The sequence below is a fragment of the Hydra vulgaris genome, chromosome 01 (genome assembly GCF_038396675.1).
Source record: "Hydra vulgaris chromosome 01, alternate assembly HydraT2T_AEP".
Taxonomy (NCBI): Eukaryota; Metazoa; Cnidaria; class Hydrozoa; order Anthoathecata; family Hydridae; genus Hydra; species Hydra vulgaris.
This window is the reverse complement of record NC_088920.1, coordinates 6,792,338-6,809,240: the sequence shown is the minus strand read 5'-3', so window position 1 is coordinate 6,809,240 and position 16,903 is coordinate 6,792,338.

Below are 16,903 nucleotides of genomic sequence, written 5' to 3'. Positions count from 1 at the left end.
TCGAAAACAAAAACATGCTGCAAGAATAGTTTTTAATAAGGATTGACTCTCGCATGCTGAGCCACTTTTAAAAAATTTGAAAGCATTAAATGTATATCAAATCAATATATTCCAAAATTTGTTATTTATGCTCAAATATAAACTTGGACTTGTTCCTTCTTACTTTTCAAAGAATTTTTTGCAAAATAGCAACAATAGATACCATACCAGAGGAACGGGAAACTTCAACGTACTTTTTAAAAAAACAAATCTCTCGCACTTTTCCATTTCGTACCGTGGTCCTTATCAATATAATAAATTAATATCAAAAAATACTCAACTGGAAAAATCGAATAACTTAAGTACCCTGAAAACGTTATTAAAAGGTCTCATTTTAAACACTAACAACTTTATGAACTTTTATTAACCCAAAAACATTTAAAACTATGTATAAAATGAACTTTGTTCCGAAACTAATGTAAACTCTAATAACTCAAAAAACTCTAAATAACTCAAAAACAACAGCAATAACAAAAACACAAAAGCAAATAATAGGCTTATTTATCAACACTCGAACGACTATATATTACCTATTTAGCAATTTACCTATTTAGAAAATCGTGTACCTACTTATATTAATGTGTATTGAAATAAAATTAAAAACTTCTTTTTGTCTGCATTCTTTGTTTTTTGCATTTTGGATTTTTATTCTCATTCTGCCGAAAACCGATAACATTTTTTTGTTTTTTTAAAAAAAAAAAATATATAAACTTGTTTTAAATAAAAGCATCCAAAAAAATTAGTAACGCATAGCGGTTTCTTGATGACAAGACCGTCGGTCTTCTGCAAGTTTTCCGCGTTCTTTGAAGTAATTTCTAATACTTTACAGTTTTTAATTTATATATTTTTTGTACAACGTAACTTTGTAAATTTTTTTTTTTTTATAAATTTTACTTACTCTATAAAGATTCTATTATACACGGTGCATAGGAACATACTCTAAGACCTTGCAACACATCCCCAGAGATTTTATTTTTGATTATCATTAGAAAACATTTCCTCATTCAAAAAATGTAAACGACAACTTTTTTTAGTGGGGGCCTGGGGAGAAAACACACATTTTAGCGCAGTGCCCAGGAATTTTGTTGTTCAAGATAGGTAGCTAATAAGCATGGGGCATACTAAAATTTTTAGTATGTTGATACTGGTAGCAAATGAGGATGACTAGCAAAAAATTAAGGTAATTGAAGCTAAACCAACCCCGCCCCGATCCCTAACTGCCCCCTTCCTAGAACTACGTCTCCTTTAATCGTAATTTTTTTTTTTGTTCTATCATAAAGTAGATCAAAATTCATCGACAGATTTCAAATTTCATCAAAAAATCTCTTTTCGTTTAAGATTTATAACAATGCAAAGCCTAAAATTACCCCCTGAAATAACCTTAAATCGTCTCAACTTTTAAACGAAAAATTTTTTTTTGATGTAATTTGAAATCTGTCGATGAACTTTGATCTAGTTTAATATAAAACGAGCAAAAAGTTGAAAAGTGTTTTTTGGAACCATACTCTAGGGGGATTTGGGGAATCTTCTCGAACACCACAAAATCATGCCCATGCCCCATATTTAGATTTTCAGAAATATTTGTGATAGATTTATCAATTTTATTTTTTAAAGTTTTTAAAAATTTTTGTTTAACATTAAAATTTACAGACGGATAAGTAATTTTTATTACTTTCTATTTACATTTTTATTGAAATAAAAACAAAGCAAAGCAACCTTTAATTATTAACAATTAGTAAAAGTTAGCAGTTGCTAATTGTTAACAGTTGCATAATAACTCTTTGCACGCGTTGATATACGAACTGAAAGCATGTTTTTAGCCATTATATTGACATGTATTTATAGGCATTATATTGACATTTGATTGATATAACCAATATATCATGCCAATATTATCAATCCATATCAGAAGTTTTTATTTGAAGCATTCATTTAAAATGCCTAAACATGCAAAGAACATAGTGATTTTGTAAAAAAATTTTGCATTTGCTGCTTCAGGAAAGGCACGGATTTAAGACCAATAAATAACCCTGAAACAACTTATTTAAATCTAAATAAAAAGAAAAATGACTACTCAAACCTTATCAAAACTATATTCTGGAAAGATTATTCGGCGGATAATCCTGACCTTCCTACCATGCTTTGCTCAAAATGTAGAAAAAAGCTTGCAGGGACTGATCCTTACTTCATTATGCGGCCGTGTTATGAAGTTAATTATAACTATATTGATGTTTAATTTACTTCATTTAAAATTTAGTTTCGCTATTTTAGTTATTATAGTTGTCATACAAGTGCTAAAAAATTTAGACCTGAATACCAGAGTTATTAGAGGGAAAAAATGTGAATGTTTTATTTGTGAAAATGGGCGCAAATCAAAAATGGAAAAAATATTGGCCCCAATGGTTGATTGTGTTTCGGGAAAGCTTGATTATCAAGGCGCTGAAGATGTTTCAAATAAACCTGCAGAAAGACTAGTTTGTCAACATTGTTATGCCCTAGTGGGACAGGGAATTCCACATCCCTGTACGAAATTAGAAAGACAAAAGAATTTGACTGCCATAGTAAAATCAACATCCCCAACAACGCAAGGAAAAGTTCTGTCCAGCTCTATCAAAGATTTCAGCACAAATGACTCAGAAGACACCTTAGTTTTGAAAACCTTTGCTCCGAAGCAACTCACTGTCTCTTTCGGAAAGACTGAGGTTAAGAAACCTTTCTTTTCTTTAGATAAATTGAACAAACTTCAATTAAAACTACATTCCAGGTAAATTTTTGTTGCTTAAAAATACTTTTAAAAATAGATTTGTTATGAGTTTAAAGCCAATTTTTGTAATAACTTTATTATGATTTATAAGTAATCGCAACATGATTGAAGTTGCACAATTTCTGAGAAGTGAGGCAAGACGAAAAAGTGTGGAATCCGGTTTCAATATTAAACTGATTGAGAACAACGAAATAATTGGAAATTTATTCAATTGTGATAAACTCCCATTGCTATTAAAATTAAAAGAAAGCGAAGAGGTAAGTAAACTATTTCCAAAAAAATTATTTTATAGCTAGATTGCAATTTGTATTATTCATTTTGATTTTTTATGAATGTATAGTTGGTAGAAAAGGTACTCCTATTGTGTATTGCAATGACATTGAAGAACTCGTAACAATGGTACTTCATCACAGAAGTCAAGAAACAAATGATGTTGATATCAAATTAGGTGTAGATGGAGGGCAGGGATTCCTAAAAGTTACACTGTCAATAACCCTAAAACCAGAGTTAAAAAATAATAAAATTCCAGAAAAACTGAGCAAGAGTGACGGATATGCGTGCAAAGATTTTAAAGATTCAAGCGTCCACAAAACTATTATATTGGCCATTTTGCCTTCATTGAACGAAAAATACCATAACTTGCGGTTAATATTGGATAAGCTAAACATTTCAGCCTTAGATTACACAGTATCTGAAGATCTAAAGATTTTGCTTCAAATGGTTGGAAAACAAACTGCAACATCAAAGCATCCTTGTCCGTATTGCATGACGTCATCTCCTGACTTTCAAAAAGCTGATCATTATACTCTAGAGTCTTTGTGTACATTGTACGACCAATGGATGGCTGATGGTGCAAATTTAAAAAAAGCTAAAAAATACACTAATGTTGTTAACTCCCCTTTATTAACAGGCAACAAAAACAAAAAAATACTAGAACTTGTAAATATTCCTGGACTACATATACTGCTAGGTGTTGTAGACAAAATTATAAAAGAGATTGAAAAAAATTTATTTGAAAACAAGGAGTGTGGGTTACAGTTTGTTAATCAATATCTGTCTAAAATAAACATCTGCAGAGTGTCCTGCCAAGAGCAGCATTGTTTGGAAGGCAATGCTTGTCATAAATTGCTTAAAAACATCGACAGCTTTGAACTGTTTTTTCAAGAGTTTAGTCTTGGAGTTTCCGCTGCCAATTATATTAAGGTACTTAGAGATTTTGAAAAAATAGTCCATGGTTGTTTTGGAAAATCATTAAGCTCCACGTATGTTAAAGATCTAGAGGAGTTCTCTACGAGCTATAGAAATCTAAGGGCTACAATTCCTTTGAAGGTACACATAATTGAGCAACATGTTATTAAATTTATCAACATGAAAGGTGGAGTTTTGGTATGATAAATAACTTTTAAATTTGATTAAAAATAATTTATAATCTTAGTAATTAAATATTCTATTTCAACAGTTGAATCGTAAAATTTGCATAATTTACGACGAATATTTATTAAATAAATTTGCATTTCTTTTGTACTTCTACTGTTCTATAGGCTTAGGTTACTGGACTGAACAAGCTCTCGAATCCATTCATCAGGATTTCAATCAGTTTTGGCGAATGAGAAAAGTTGGAGAGCACAGCCCAAACTATATAGAGGCGCTGAAAAACGCGGTTGTTGCTTACAACTACAAGCACTTTTAAAGTAGCTTTCTATTTGCAGGAATGTAGTTTGTAAAAAGTAAAGTGTTAAATCTCCTATGAACAAACGTTTAGTATGACTTTGAAATGTAAAATATCAATCATAATGTAACCATAAAAATCAGAGTTTTTTTTTTTACTGTAATAAATAATTGTAGCAAACCCTTCTCGACCCATTATAGCCCTCCCCAGGGTATGGTTCCAAAAAACACTTTTCAACTTTTTGCTCGTTTTATATTAAACTAGATCAAAGTTCATCGACAGATTTCAAATTACATCAAAAAAAAATTTTTCGTTTAAAAGTTGAGACGATTTAAGGTTATTTCAGGGGGTAATTTTAGGCTTTGCATTGTTATAAATCTTAAACGAAAAGAGATTTTTTGATGAAATTTGAAATCTGTCGATGAATTTTGATCTACTTTATGATAGAACAAAAAAAAAATTTACGATTAAAGGAGACGTAGTTCTAGGAAGGGGGCAGTTAGGGATCGGGGCGGGGTTGGTTTAGCTTCAATTACCTTAATTTTTTGCAAGTCATCCTCATTTGCTACCAGTATCAACATACTAAAAATTTTAGTATGCCCCATGCTTATTAGCTACCTATCTTGAACAACAAAATTCCTGGGCACTGCGCTAAAATGTGTGTTTTCTCCCCAGGCCCCCACTAAAAAAAGTTGTCGTTTACATTTTTTGAATGAGGAAATGTTTTCTAATGATAATCAAAAATAAAATCTCTGGGGATGTGTTGCAAGGTCTTAGAGTATGTTCCTATGCACCGTGTATATTTTACGAATTTGTAAGGATTAAAGAACAAAAAAAAATTGAATAAAAAATAAAAAAAAAAAATAAAAAAAAAAAACCCTGACCCAAGTTCGATTCCCGGAGAAATCATATGAACTATTTTTTTGTTTTAATAACCAATCAAATAAAAATAAATTATACTTAAGGCGGACGTTTTTTTCAGGCACCCCTTTAGTAAGTAAAAAACGAGTGCTACGCGAGATCAGTAATATTGAAAAAAAAGGCTAAAACCTAGTGCCGAGGGTAGACTACCCGTACCCCTTAATTGGAGGGGAGGAAGGGGGATACAGCAAAATTTGTACCCTTTTTGCTAATTTAAGAAGCTTTTTATTTTAGCAAAACCTAGCGGTCAAATCTGGAAGATTTTGAGACACTAATGACACGTTTTTTTTTGGGGGGGGACTCCAACCCATCAAGCACGGCCCTGCTAAAACCTGTTTTTGTTAACTCAAAAAAAAGGCCTTACTCAAGGACAGTATATAAGGGGTGGCATGTGTGCATGGGCCTCCGCAGGATATTTTGATGTTCCAGATAGAACACTTTCACACATCGTGCATACTCCAAATTTAAGTTTGTTTATATGCCAAATAAGGTGGCCTGGCAAAAAATTAGGATGGCGGAGGCCTGGGAACAAAAAGCCCTAAAATGTTTGCCTCCCCCTTCTCTACCAAAACGTGAGTAAAATATGTTTCAAAATTTTCAACTTTACTATCTTAAACTAAATTTAAATTTTTCGACAGATTTTAATTTTTGTAGAAAAATATTACATTTTACAAAAGTTATGGCTATGCAAAATTTACACCCCTCTCATTTTGGGGATCAGAAAGTTTACATGGTCATAAGTTTTGTAATTTACAATATTATTCTACAAAAACGAAAATCTGTCAATAAATTTAAATTTAGTTTTAGATGGTAAAGTTGAAAATTTTACTACATTAATGCCCTCACGTATGGGCAGGAAAGGGCAAGCGTTTCAGGGCTTTTTGTTCACAGGTCTCTGTCATCCCGATATTTTGCAAGGTCTTTTCATTTGGTATAGGTTCAAACAAACGTAAGTAAGGAATTTTTACTTTCGTACGCTTTTTGAAGAACTCCCCCCTCGCCCTTACGAGCGTACGTACTTTATGGACGACCCCTAAGGACTTCTCGGTACACCTAAAAATAAGTTACAAAAAATGAACCTCCTCCTCGGAGTAACCAAAGCCCTTGCACAGTAATGTTGAAACATTTTTCACTTGTGTCACTTTAAATATAAAAAAACAATCAATAGCAAAGTTAAGTAAATTTTCAAAAGGTTCATTTAATCTTCCTCAGCTTAAATAACTAATTAAAGATCCATAAATAAAACCAACATAACTTGTTATAATTTGTACTAAAAAGATAGAAGCAATGAAAAAAGAGAAGTGGCGTAGCGTTATATATAGACAATGAAGTAGATTTGTATTTACTTAAAGGTGTTTGTTTTACAGTAAGATTGAACAAGTTTATACAATAATATTGATATGCATATCCAAATATTTAGTTGGATGTATATACAGGCCAATTTATATAGTAGATATTATTAATTAAAGTAATATATTTAAAAATGCTAAGGCTTATCTCGGAAAATTCGGTATTAAGGAATAATGGGAGACTTTGATGTCCCAAATATTAAATGGTCTAATGGTTAATTTTATCAACTAGAAGTAGCATTGAATTCCTATTTCAAGAAAATAATTTTGAGCAATTTTTGATTCAACAGTGGGTATGCCAACATTTCAATTAAATAAAAATAACTCATACATCTTTAATAGATCTAATTTTAACATAGCATATTGATAATATTACTGAGCTTGAATCAAAATTTATCTTAGGCAACGTAGTTAAAGGTCATTTGTTACTTAGTTTTAAATTTATCATTTTTGAAAATGTAAGCCTGCAGCAACCTATTTATAAAATGGATTATAAAAGAGGTAACTTCGCTAATAAGTTATGTAAATAGTATGAATAAACTTGGGAAGAAAATTTTTTGTTTCATCGTTTTTTTGTCTGGATGGAAAGATGTAGTTAAAATTAGTACAAAATAATATGTAAAGTAGTAAAAAATGAAATGTTATTGGTTAAAATGAAGTTTTTTATTGTTTAGGAAATTATATAAACAAGAATTTGTTAAAAAATTAAAAAAAAAATCCAACACTATTATATAAATATGTGAATTCTCAAAAACCGGATAATACATATAACACCCAAGGTATTGATGATAGTATCGTTGAATCACTAACAAAATTAAATCTATTAAATCTTATAAATCTTGCGGTCCAGTCCTTGTTCAACCAACAATTTTTAAAAGTTATTCTACGGCATAACCAATAATTTTATTTTTCAAAATTTTAATTGAAACTTTTTACTTGCCATAAAAATTGAGATCCGCTAATGTACAAAAATGGTGGTATATTATCCGCCTGTAACTACAGGCCATTATCGCTACTCAGCCAGCACAAATACTCATATAAAAAACATCGCGAACGATGGCTGTTTTTTCCAATGCACAAACAATGTTGATCAAATGACAGTTGTTTAGCAATGATAACAATCATAAGCCTAATACCAACGCAACTGCATGGGTCTTATATAAACGAGACCCTTATATAGACCAGATATTTCTTAATAAATAAATATAAGAGAAAACTTTGCATAGTAACAAACTTTTGATAGTTATTAAATTTTTGTTTTTAAACCAGGTTTTGTCATTGTGGTCATATAGGTTAGAGTTCTGGCACAGAATCCAGAAGTCCGTGGTTTGACTAGCCTAACAAGCGACATTGGTACGGAAAAAGCGTAAACTTCTAGTTAAATGCTCTCCAACCATGCTTTGTGATAAGACTATAAAGGAGCACCTAAGATACTATAAAAAAAAAAAATTAAAAAGAAATGATTATAAGTGTGAACTTTTTATTATTACTGAAGCGCAGAATACTGACAAATTTAATGAACAACTTCAGAAACCAATACCGCTTGGTAAAAAATAAATCATGCACAACTAGTTAATTAGTAACTTCGGACATTATTTTTCATTTTTTTTCCACAATTTTCTGCCAATTGACATAGTGTGTTTAGATTTTATTAAGAATTTTGATGCGTGATTTCCAATATCATAACAACATTTCAATAAAGACAAAAAAGTAGGGATTTGATTCAGATGTTCAAAGTTTTTAAAGATTTTATCTGTGTTAATTTTAAAGATTTTATCAGTATAATTGACTAGTTTTTAAATCTAATGTCACGACAAGTGGTTACAGAATGAATTGTTCAAGAGAAATATGTAAATATGTATGAACCCCGAAATAAATTTATTACGAGTAGAGCAGCGAACGATTGGAACAAATTACTTCGGAAATGGGTGTCATAGTGTTAATGAAAACACAGCAAATACTATATTGATATTTTCAGAGTTTTCTGTTTTGCACAAAATTGAATTTAAACCTAAATTCTATACTATTCCTTGTTTGCATTTAGCAATTGCTCCGGTACAATTTTCACACAAGAACATATTAAATATCAAGTTCCAAGTTATGACTTGGAAACGCTGCACTTTGGTTACAACAGTTTCATCTAGGTTATAAATTTGGGATTATGTGAAATTGCTTCGTGTAGTATGATCATGAATTTTTTTAGATAGTCTGCTACTGTTATTCTATTGTAACTGGTCATTCCGGAGAGACTCGTAGCGTAAGGTGATTGTATTGATAGACTAGGTTGACGTTTCATAAATAAAATGAACCAACCAGGTCCTGCAGACTTTGATACTTTCTATTTTTGTTCATATTTTATAAAATTTCTCTCGGCATATTTAAAGGCAATTATTTTCAGTCGTTTCTTTTGTATTATTTCAAATGCTGTATATCCAAGTATTGCTAATAAAAAAACACTTTATACCCATTTTAATTTATTTCCTTAATAAATACTGTGTTATGTATTCTAGGATCTACTTGCAAAACACGGATTTTCTTATATTTATCATATTGTTTTTATAATATTGTTATTTGATATTATTTAATTTAAATAATTATTTAAAATTTTTTTTAAAACAACTCAAATAGGTAACTATAAAAGCATATAAAATGGTTGTTTATGGTTCTTCTAATAAACTAACTTTTTTGATTTAATAAAAAAAAATTAATTGAAACAGAAAAAACAGTTTACGCTGGAAAAAAACGTCTATTTAATATTTATACATCAAATAATGCACACTAAAAGAATTCACAGCTAAAAAAATAAATGAAGTTATGAACTGTCTTCTTCACTAAAGTTAGTTTCATCTTCAGTGGCGTTACAGAGTAGTGTTTTATACATGGCAAGTATTCAGTCTTCTACTCCTACAAGACAAAGGAGACGAAAAACATCTTTTTTTGTAATTTAACACAGTTTTTTAATTCCAAATATTTTGGTCAGAAATTGTTCCATTTCTTCCTTTTTTTAAGGAGACTGTGTGATTTGGCCTCAGAATGGTAACTGCATGAATTCACTTATAGCTTGTCAGAACAAATAAGGATTTTTTTGGCTTCGCTGATTTTATTATTATTAATTACTCAGTTTTAATTTATCGGTTAAACGTATCGTGGTAAGTTGAGCTTTTGCATTATCGAATTGACAAATTGGTGTAGAAGAGATTATTGAAAAAGTTAACTCTAACTTGTCCAAACTTATGCATTTTTTTCCAGTTAATTCCCATTAGAACAGAGTCTCCACTTATTACGATTGTTCCTACTGGCCATTTATAATTGTCAGTTTGGTTATCTTTATCAGCATTGCTTGTTTTTTTTGTTATCGTAATGATAAACTTGAACAACATTGCTTTCTTGTTCTTTTTGAATTTTTTAATACTTATTTGTTCCCTTTTTTTTTTTCTTTTTTTTCGCAATAGGATTTTTTAATTTATAAAAATCGTAAGGCATTTTTTTTAATATTTTTAAACTTATGATTTCATTGAAAACTTATTTCATTATTAATAGAAGTTGTTGGTTCAGCTGGGTCAAAATACTAAACTTAGATTAGAAGTAAAAATATTCTTTCATAAAACGTTGAAATTAATTTGAACACATTTCAAAAAATCTAAATTTAGTTAAAGCTAACCGTGCAGTAACCGAGGTAACGCTTCTCAAACTGTGTTCAATGTATAAAATAAACTACTCTATCAACTTAAAAAAACATTTTACAAAAATTGTACCATTCATTAAGCTTGAGTTCTACCTCAAATTGAATTTTTAATTATTATATAAAAAATTATTAATTGGCAGTTGATATTAGAATAGTAAATAATTAAACAAATCCTCCAATTAAGACAAAAAAACATTTAAAAAGTTTTCAATTTCTGAACGACAAATTGGATATTTTTTTGTTTCTGTCATTTCAAAATGTCACAACAAATTAGACATCTTTTGTTTCTGTCATTTGCAAGGATATCTGAACACTGAAGACACATACAAAAGTGTCTACACGGCAGTACAACTTGCACAATGTCTCCGCAGGCCTGGTCTTTTATTGATAATCCTGAACATTCTCTTGTGGATTTTCGTCCTAAAATTAAATTTCAAAAATGTAATTAGATAAAAACATTCTAATACTACCTTACAATATAAAAATGTACTATAATAATATAGTACTATTATAGTACAGCTTTAATAATTATAGCTGTACTATAATAATAATGTATCCTAGTTGCCTTATCCGAGGTATTAAAGTATTTAACTGAAACGTTTACTACACCAAATTATTTCATTTTCATTCAGAATTATCTAAAAAAATCAATAAAAAAATCTTTCGACGCATTTAATAATAAGAAATTTAATTCAAGAAAATAAAGATTGAAAATGTAAATGCAATAAAGATTACCATCAAAATGTTATTAAGGGCAGATATGAGCAAATTGTCACATATAAATCAAATACTAATGTTAGTATGAATTTAAATAGTGTGGTTGTGAAATTAGGATAGCTAATTTATAAAAAAAGCTGAAAAAGAAGCTGGGGTTTGTATTTTCATTCAATACTTCTCAAAGTAATACACAAACTTTCTCATTTTTTCTCGAGTTTCAATGTTTTCAAATTGACTCATCTCTGTTTTGAGTAAATCTACTTCTACTCTGATAAGAACATCAGGCAAGATACACATGGCACCTCTTAATTGTAGGGTTATGGATGTACTCAGATTGAAGACCAATGGCTTTGATTTTTCTCAAAATTGCTTGGCCGTAATGAAACCGGCAACCAGTCAATCTTACTTTAGCGAAGAGAACCTTCATTCAGCCTATTGCTGCTTCATAGTCAATCATAGAAATTTGTGGTTAAAAGTCACTTGAAAATTCCTTAATTTTTCTAAATTTGGCAAAGTAAATACCTTTTTTTCTCCCAGTCATTAGTACATGAAACACTTGAAGGACAATGCCACAATGCACAATGGAGATATTTAGTAGTTGACCTCCTTTGAAGATACTAGGAACAACGTGAAATGTTGCATCAATAAAAATAATTGAAGAGCATAAAAAAAATGAATAATTTTGTAACAGTACTGAAAAATATTACATAAATATTTACATTTGAACCTAAGTTTTAAGTCGCGAAATCTAAAAAATTCAAAAGACGCTGCAATAAATATTGAGACAATGGTAGGTGCTATAAAACTTAAACTTTCAGTATTTACTTGTTATATATTAAAGAACTCATTGAAGCAAAATTATAAAGTTAGCTTAAAGCACCAAGGAGATACAGTACATAATTAAATCAATATTCATAGATTTATCATCAGTATTCGTCAGATTATCAAAATAATTTTGTAACTTGTTAATTTTTTTGTCCGTAACACAGTCGGCCCGCTATGGACAAAAGTCAAAATTTTGACATTATTTAATCTGTGTAAAAATCATATACAATGTTATATATATATATATATATATATATATATATATATATATATACATATATATATATATATATATATATATATATATATATATATATATATATATATATATATATATATATATATATATAATTAAAGTTCTGGATTTATTTTATTTGTTGTTAAATAATTCTTAATCATCTTCCGAAACAGCTTTATAAAAATTCGGTGAAAAGTTGACAATTTCTTTCATGATTTTGTTTACATTGTTGCATAGTTTTATTTAATTATTTATGCATACCGTTATGCATACTCCTTACGTATTGATTGCTGTTTTATTACAATTTGATATTTATAAGGTAATACATAGCCACAGTTATAGATGCTGATGTCATTTTAAGGTGTAATAAATGAATGTTAAAATAGGTACAACGCAAAAGTTTAAATTTAATGCTTAAATGTGCCAAATTAAATGCATCTTTTTTGGGGTGGGTTAGAGCAGCAAACGAATGGTCATAAACTGTTCTTTAACATGTAAGGAAGCACTTGATTTTACGGACGTAAACAGACGTATTCGAGCTACAAATTGAGTACAATTTGGTTGCTATGGTACCAAATTTTACATAGCAACTTATTTTTACATTAACGTTATTTTAACAGTTTTTTAATCGTGCTATGTACACTATATTGAATACGTGTATTAAAAAAGATTCACATTTCTTATGGAAGTCATAATTTTATTTGGTTACTATAAATACCTAATTTTTTAATTATTTTTGCATAACAACAGTATTGATTGCCATTTCATCTTAACATTTAAAAGGTAATTCTTAGCCACAGTTTTGGATGCTAATTTCATTTTAAACTGGAATAAATAAATAATAGAATTGACATAACATAAAAATTTTATTTCATTATTTAAACTTAAATCAAAAAAAAAAAAAAAAAAAAAAGTGCCAAATTTAAAGTATTGTGGTGAAGTTTTAAAGCTGAATACAGCTTTAAAACTTCAATACATCCATGGATGTACTACTACTGGAAAAGTTACATGTCATCTCGGCCACATTGTCATCAGCTCTGCCAATTAATGCAGATGCATTTTAGAAGTACTGCTTTGAAGTAAGTTTATTTTTTAAAATTATTTCTATACTGAGCTGAGGATTAGTTAGCTTTTGAAATTACACGATTGATTGCCTTTTTTAGGTGAATCATTTAATTGTACAGAGCTACCCATGGTATTACATGCCACAAAGTTTGCTCAAGATATTATTACACGGACACAAAAATGTGAGGTGAATGGTCTTTTTTATTAGCATGCTCTCTGAAGAGGCACAGGGAAGCATGAAACAAAGATTTCAAATGTTTCCGTGAAAACTACGCACGCAAATGCAGTCGTTTGAAAACTAACAACGATGTCTTATGCCAACTTTTGTAAATATAGTACTCATAAAAAATCTGCAGCTATCAAAATAGGTTGTTGCTATGTAAATAACGATCCATAAAACTAGGAAACCATAGCAACAAAATAATAAATATCCCCTCTTAAGAATATCATATTAATGGAAACCTCATATTAATGCACAAAACAATTTTAAAGTACATAACACACATAAAGCATATGCAACTACCAAAAATAGGTTGATGCTAGCAAAATTAGGTATCTATAGCAACCAAATGTAAACATATCACTTTCATAAGAAGCGCAGCCCTCATATTAGTATTATTGCCAAATTTAGTAAATAAAGACCTAATATTTAATAAGTTATCCATTTTATCCATTAAAAGTGAATCCTGGCCAACTGTGCGTAAGACGACCAACACCCTCCTAGTTTTTTACCATCACTTAATAAGCTATTATTAGTTGCTTTTAATTTTCTTAGTCTTGCTCCAACTCTTTTTTGAATATGACCTACACATTCAAGCTTGGTTATTTCTTTTTCATCATATGGATTTTGTTTTTGAATGTCTGAAAATGCTTTAAAGTCACCATTTTCAAGATAATTCATGTACCTTAGTTTTCTCTCTAAAACAGAGGCATTAAAACACTCAACAAGTCCTGCTGCTTCCATAGATCCAGCAAATCCAATATGATTAAGGTGACAGTCATTTTTATATTTTTGAATAAATTCTCCATTTACATCAAAGTTAAACTTATCCTCCTAGAGTTCACAAGCTTTACATTTTTTTATGCGAACACTTTAGTCTAGGCATTTTCCTGTATCAACTGCAATAACAGTTACTGAACCATTTAAGGAGTTATGTTCTCGTTTCTGCCATCTACCGTCATAAAAAACAGTAATATATTAAACTCCGGTATCACCTCTCATTTTAAACTCAAGAGCAGCATTAATCATTGATTGCGTTGCAATATATTTATATGACAGCAATATTTTATTTTGATCATCATTAAATGTGGCTTTTTGAACCGGAGGTGGTAAGATTAAAAACCACATAGTTTTTATTATTTTATAAAAGAAAGAACGTTTAATTTATTTAAAGCATCCAGAAATAAAATTAGTAATTTATTAACAATAAGTAAAAAAAACTTTTATTCAAATTTCTTTCAAAACAATATGAAAAATACATGGAAAGGAATTAGTAAATAATTAGTATTAACAACAGTTTTACACAAAAGCAGTCTATTTAAACTATTAGCAGTCTATTTAAAATATTAAACTAATGTAACTAAACCTGTAACAAAAGAAGAAATTGAAACAATTATTTCCGCAATGAATGATGGGAAAAGCATCGGCCCTAATAGTCTTCCGACTTCAAATCTGAGACTATATTCAAAAACTACATCTGAATCAATCTCTAAAATGGTTTATAACTAACATGGTTAAAATAACATTTTTATGAATTGGAATGGTTGCTAACATCATTCCAATTCATAAAAATGGGTCAAAGCTTAAACCATTTAATTACCGACCTATTTCTTTGTTATCCAACATCGGAAAAATATTTGAAAAAACAATGCACAAAGACTATACAACTTTTTTGATACCTTTAATTGCTTTCATAAATTACAATACGGATTTAGATGTAACCATTCTATTACACATGCACTAATTGATTTTACAGAAACTTTAAGAACAGCCCTTGATAAAAATAAGTCTGTTTGTGGTGTTTCATTGACCTGCAAAAAGCATTCGACACAGTAAATCAAAATGTTCTTTTTGCCAAATTACAATACTATGGTATACGTGAAATTCCACTTAAATGGTTAAATCCTACTTAAATAACAGACTTCAATACGTGACAGTTAAGGAAACATCTTCATTAATCAAAACAATAATTTCTTGAGTCCCTCAAGGATCAATATTAGGGTCTCTGCTTTTCCTTGTATACTCCAACAAACTTAAACACCTGCATTAATAATGTTTTAACATATCATTTCGCCGATGACACTAACCTGTTAATTGTTGAAGGTTCGCTTGAAAAAATACAGTTAAAAACTAACGAGACCATACTTTTTGTTATTAATTGGCTTAGAGCAAATAAAATTTCACTAAACGCTACAAAAACTAAAATAGTTGTCTTTAAAACCAAAACCCAAAAAAACAAGGAACAATGCACTTTAACATTAATGAAAAATATTAACTTCGTCAAAAACTGTGAAGTACCTTGGAGTTTGGCTGGATGAGTCTTTCTTTTAAGAGCTATTGTCTGAGAAATCTTGGCAAAGTCTGGAAGTGATATCTTCAAATTGTCCTCATTTTTAGATATTTTGTAGAAGACAATGAAAATTGGCCACTGGTAAATTTTTTTCGAAAATTCCTATTTATTTTGAAGATATTGGGTCCCAAATATTGGGCCATTTTGAGAAAATTTTGCGCATGGAGTGCAATTGCAACTTTGAGGAGCAGTTTTAGCAACATGAAAATGACAGAAACATTTCTTTTTAATTATTTTACTAATCTGGGTAGATTTCTACAGTAAAAATAAAAATTTAACATGGTTACATTTTGGGTTCTCTAGAAATCATGGTCCGAAACCACAAAATTTGAAATTTTACCCTAACTTTGAGCTCTTATATCTCTTAAGGCCAATACTTGCACGTAGTTTTCTCAGGTGTTTTTAAAATACACTAAGACATACACTGATTTTATGAAACAAAAATTATGTGAATACAAGAACTTGGGAAGGAGTAACTTGCTAAAAATTACTTTTTGCGTTTAACGCGCTTTGATAGATTACCCATAACAATCGTGGCCTTAGGTCTGCCATGAACAGTGTAAGTTATTTAGTTTCCTTAAATATGCATCTTCCAATATCTGAAAAAAATCCATGTGCTCGGGTGATAAAAAGTCTACAGAAGTCCAAGAAGTAACCTTATTTTGCTAATTTTTTAATTAAAAAATACCCTAGCAACGGTATATATATGCTTAGCAACGGCTACTTTACAGCTTTAATAATTAGTACTGCAATTAAAAAATTTAATATATATTTTTTAAAAACGGAACTGTACAAGAGTACTTGATAAAAACTAGTTTTTTAACTTTATCAATGAAAAAACCATTAAACTTCAAGATCAACGTTTTCTCTTTCCGTTTAAAATTGATGGGAAATACAGTTTTCTAAGAATTACAAAAAAAAATATAAGAAGTTTATTAATGGCTAATCTGAATTTCCACGTTGTCAATATTGACTTTTGAGAGTGAATAATCTTCTCTATGATTAGTTAGTGTTGGTGCATCAATCTTACAAAAGACATCAAGAGACGAATATTGGAGAAC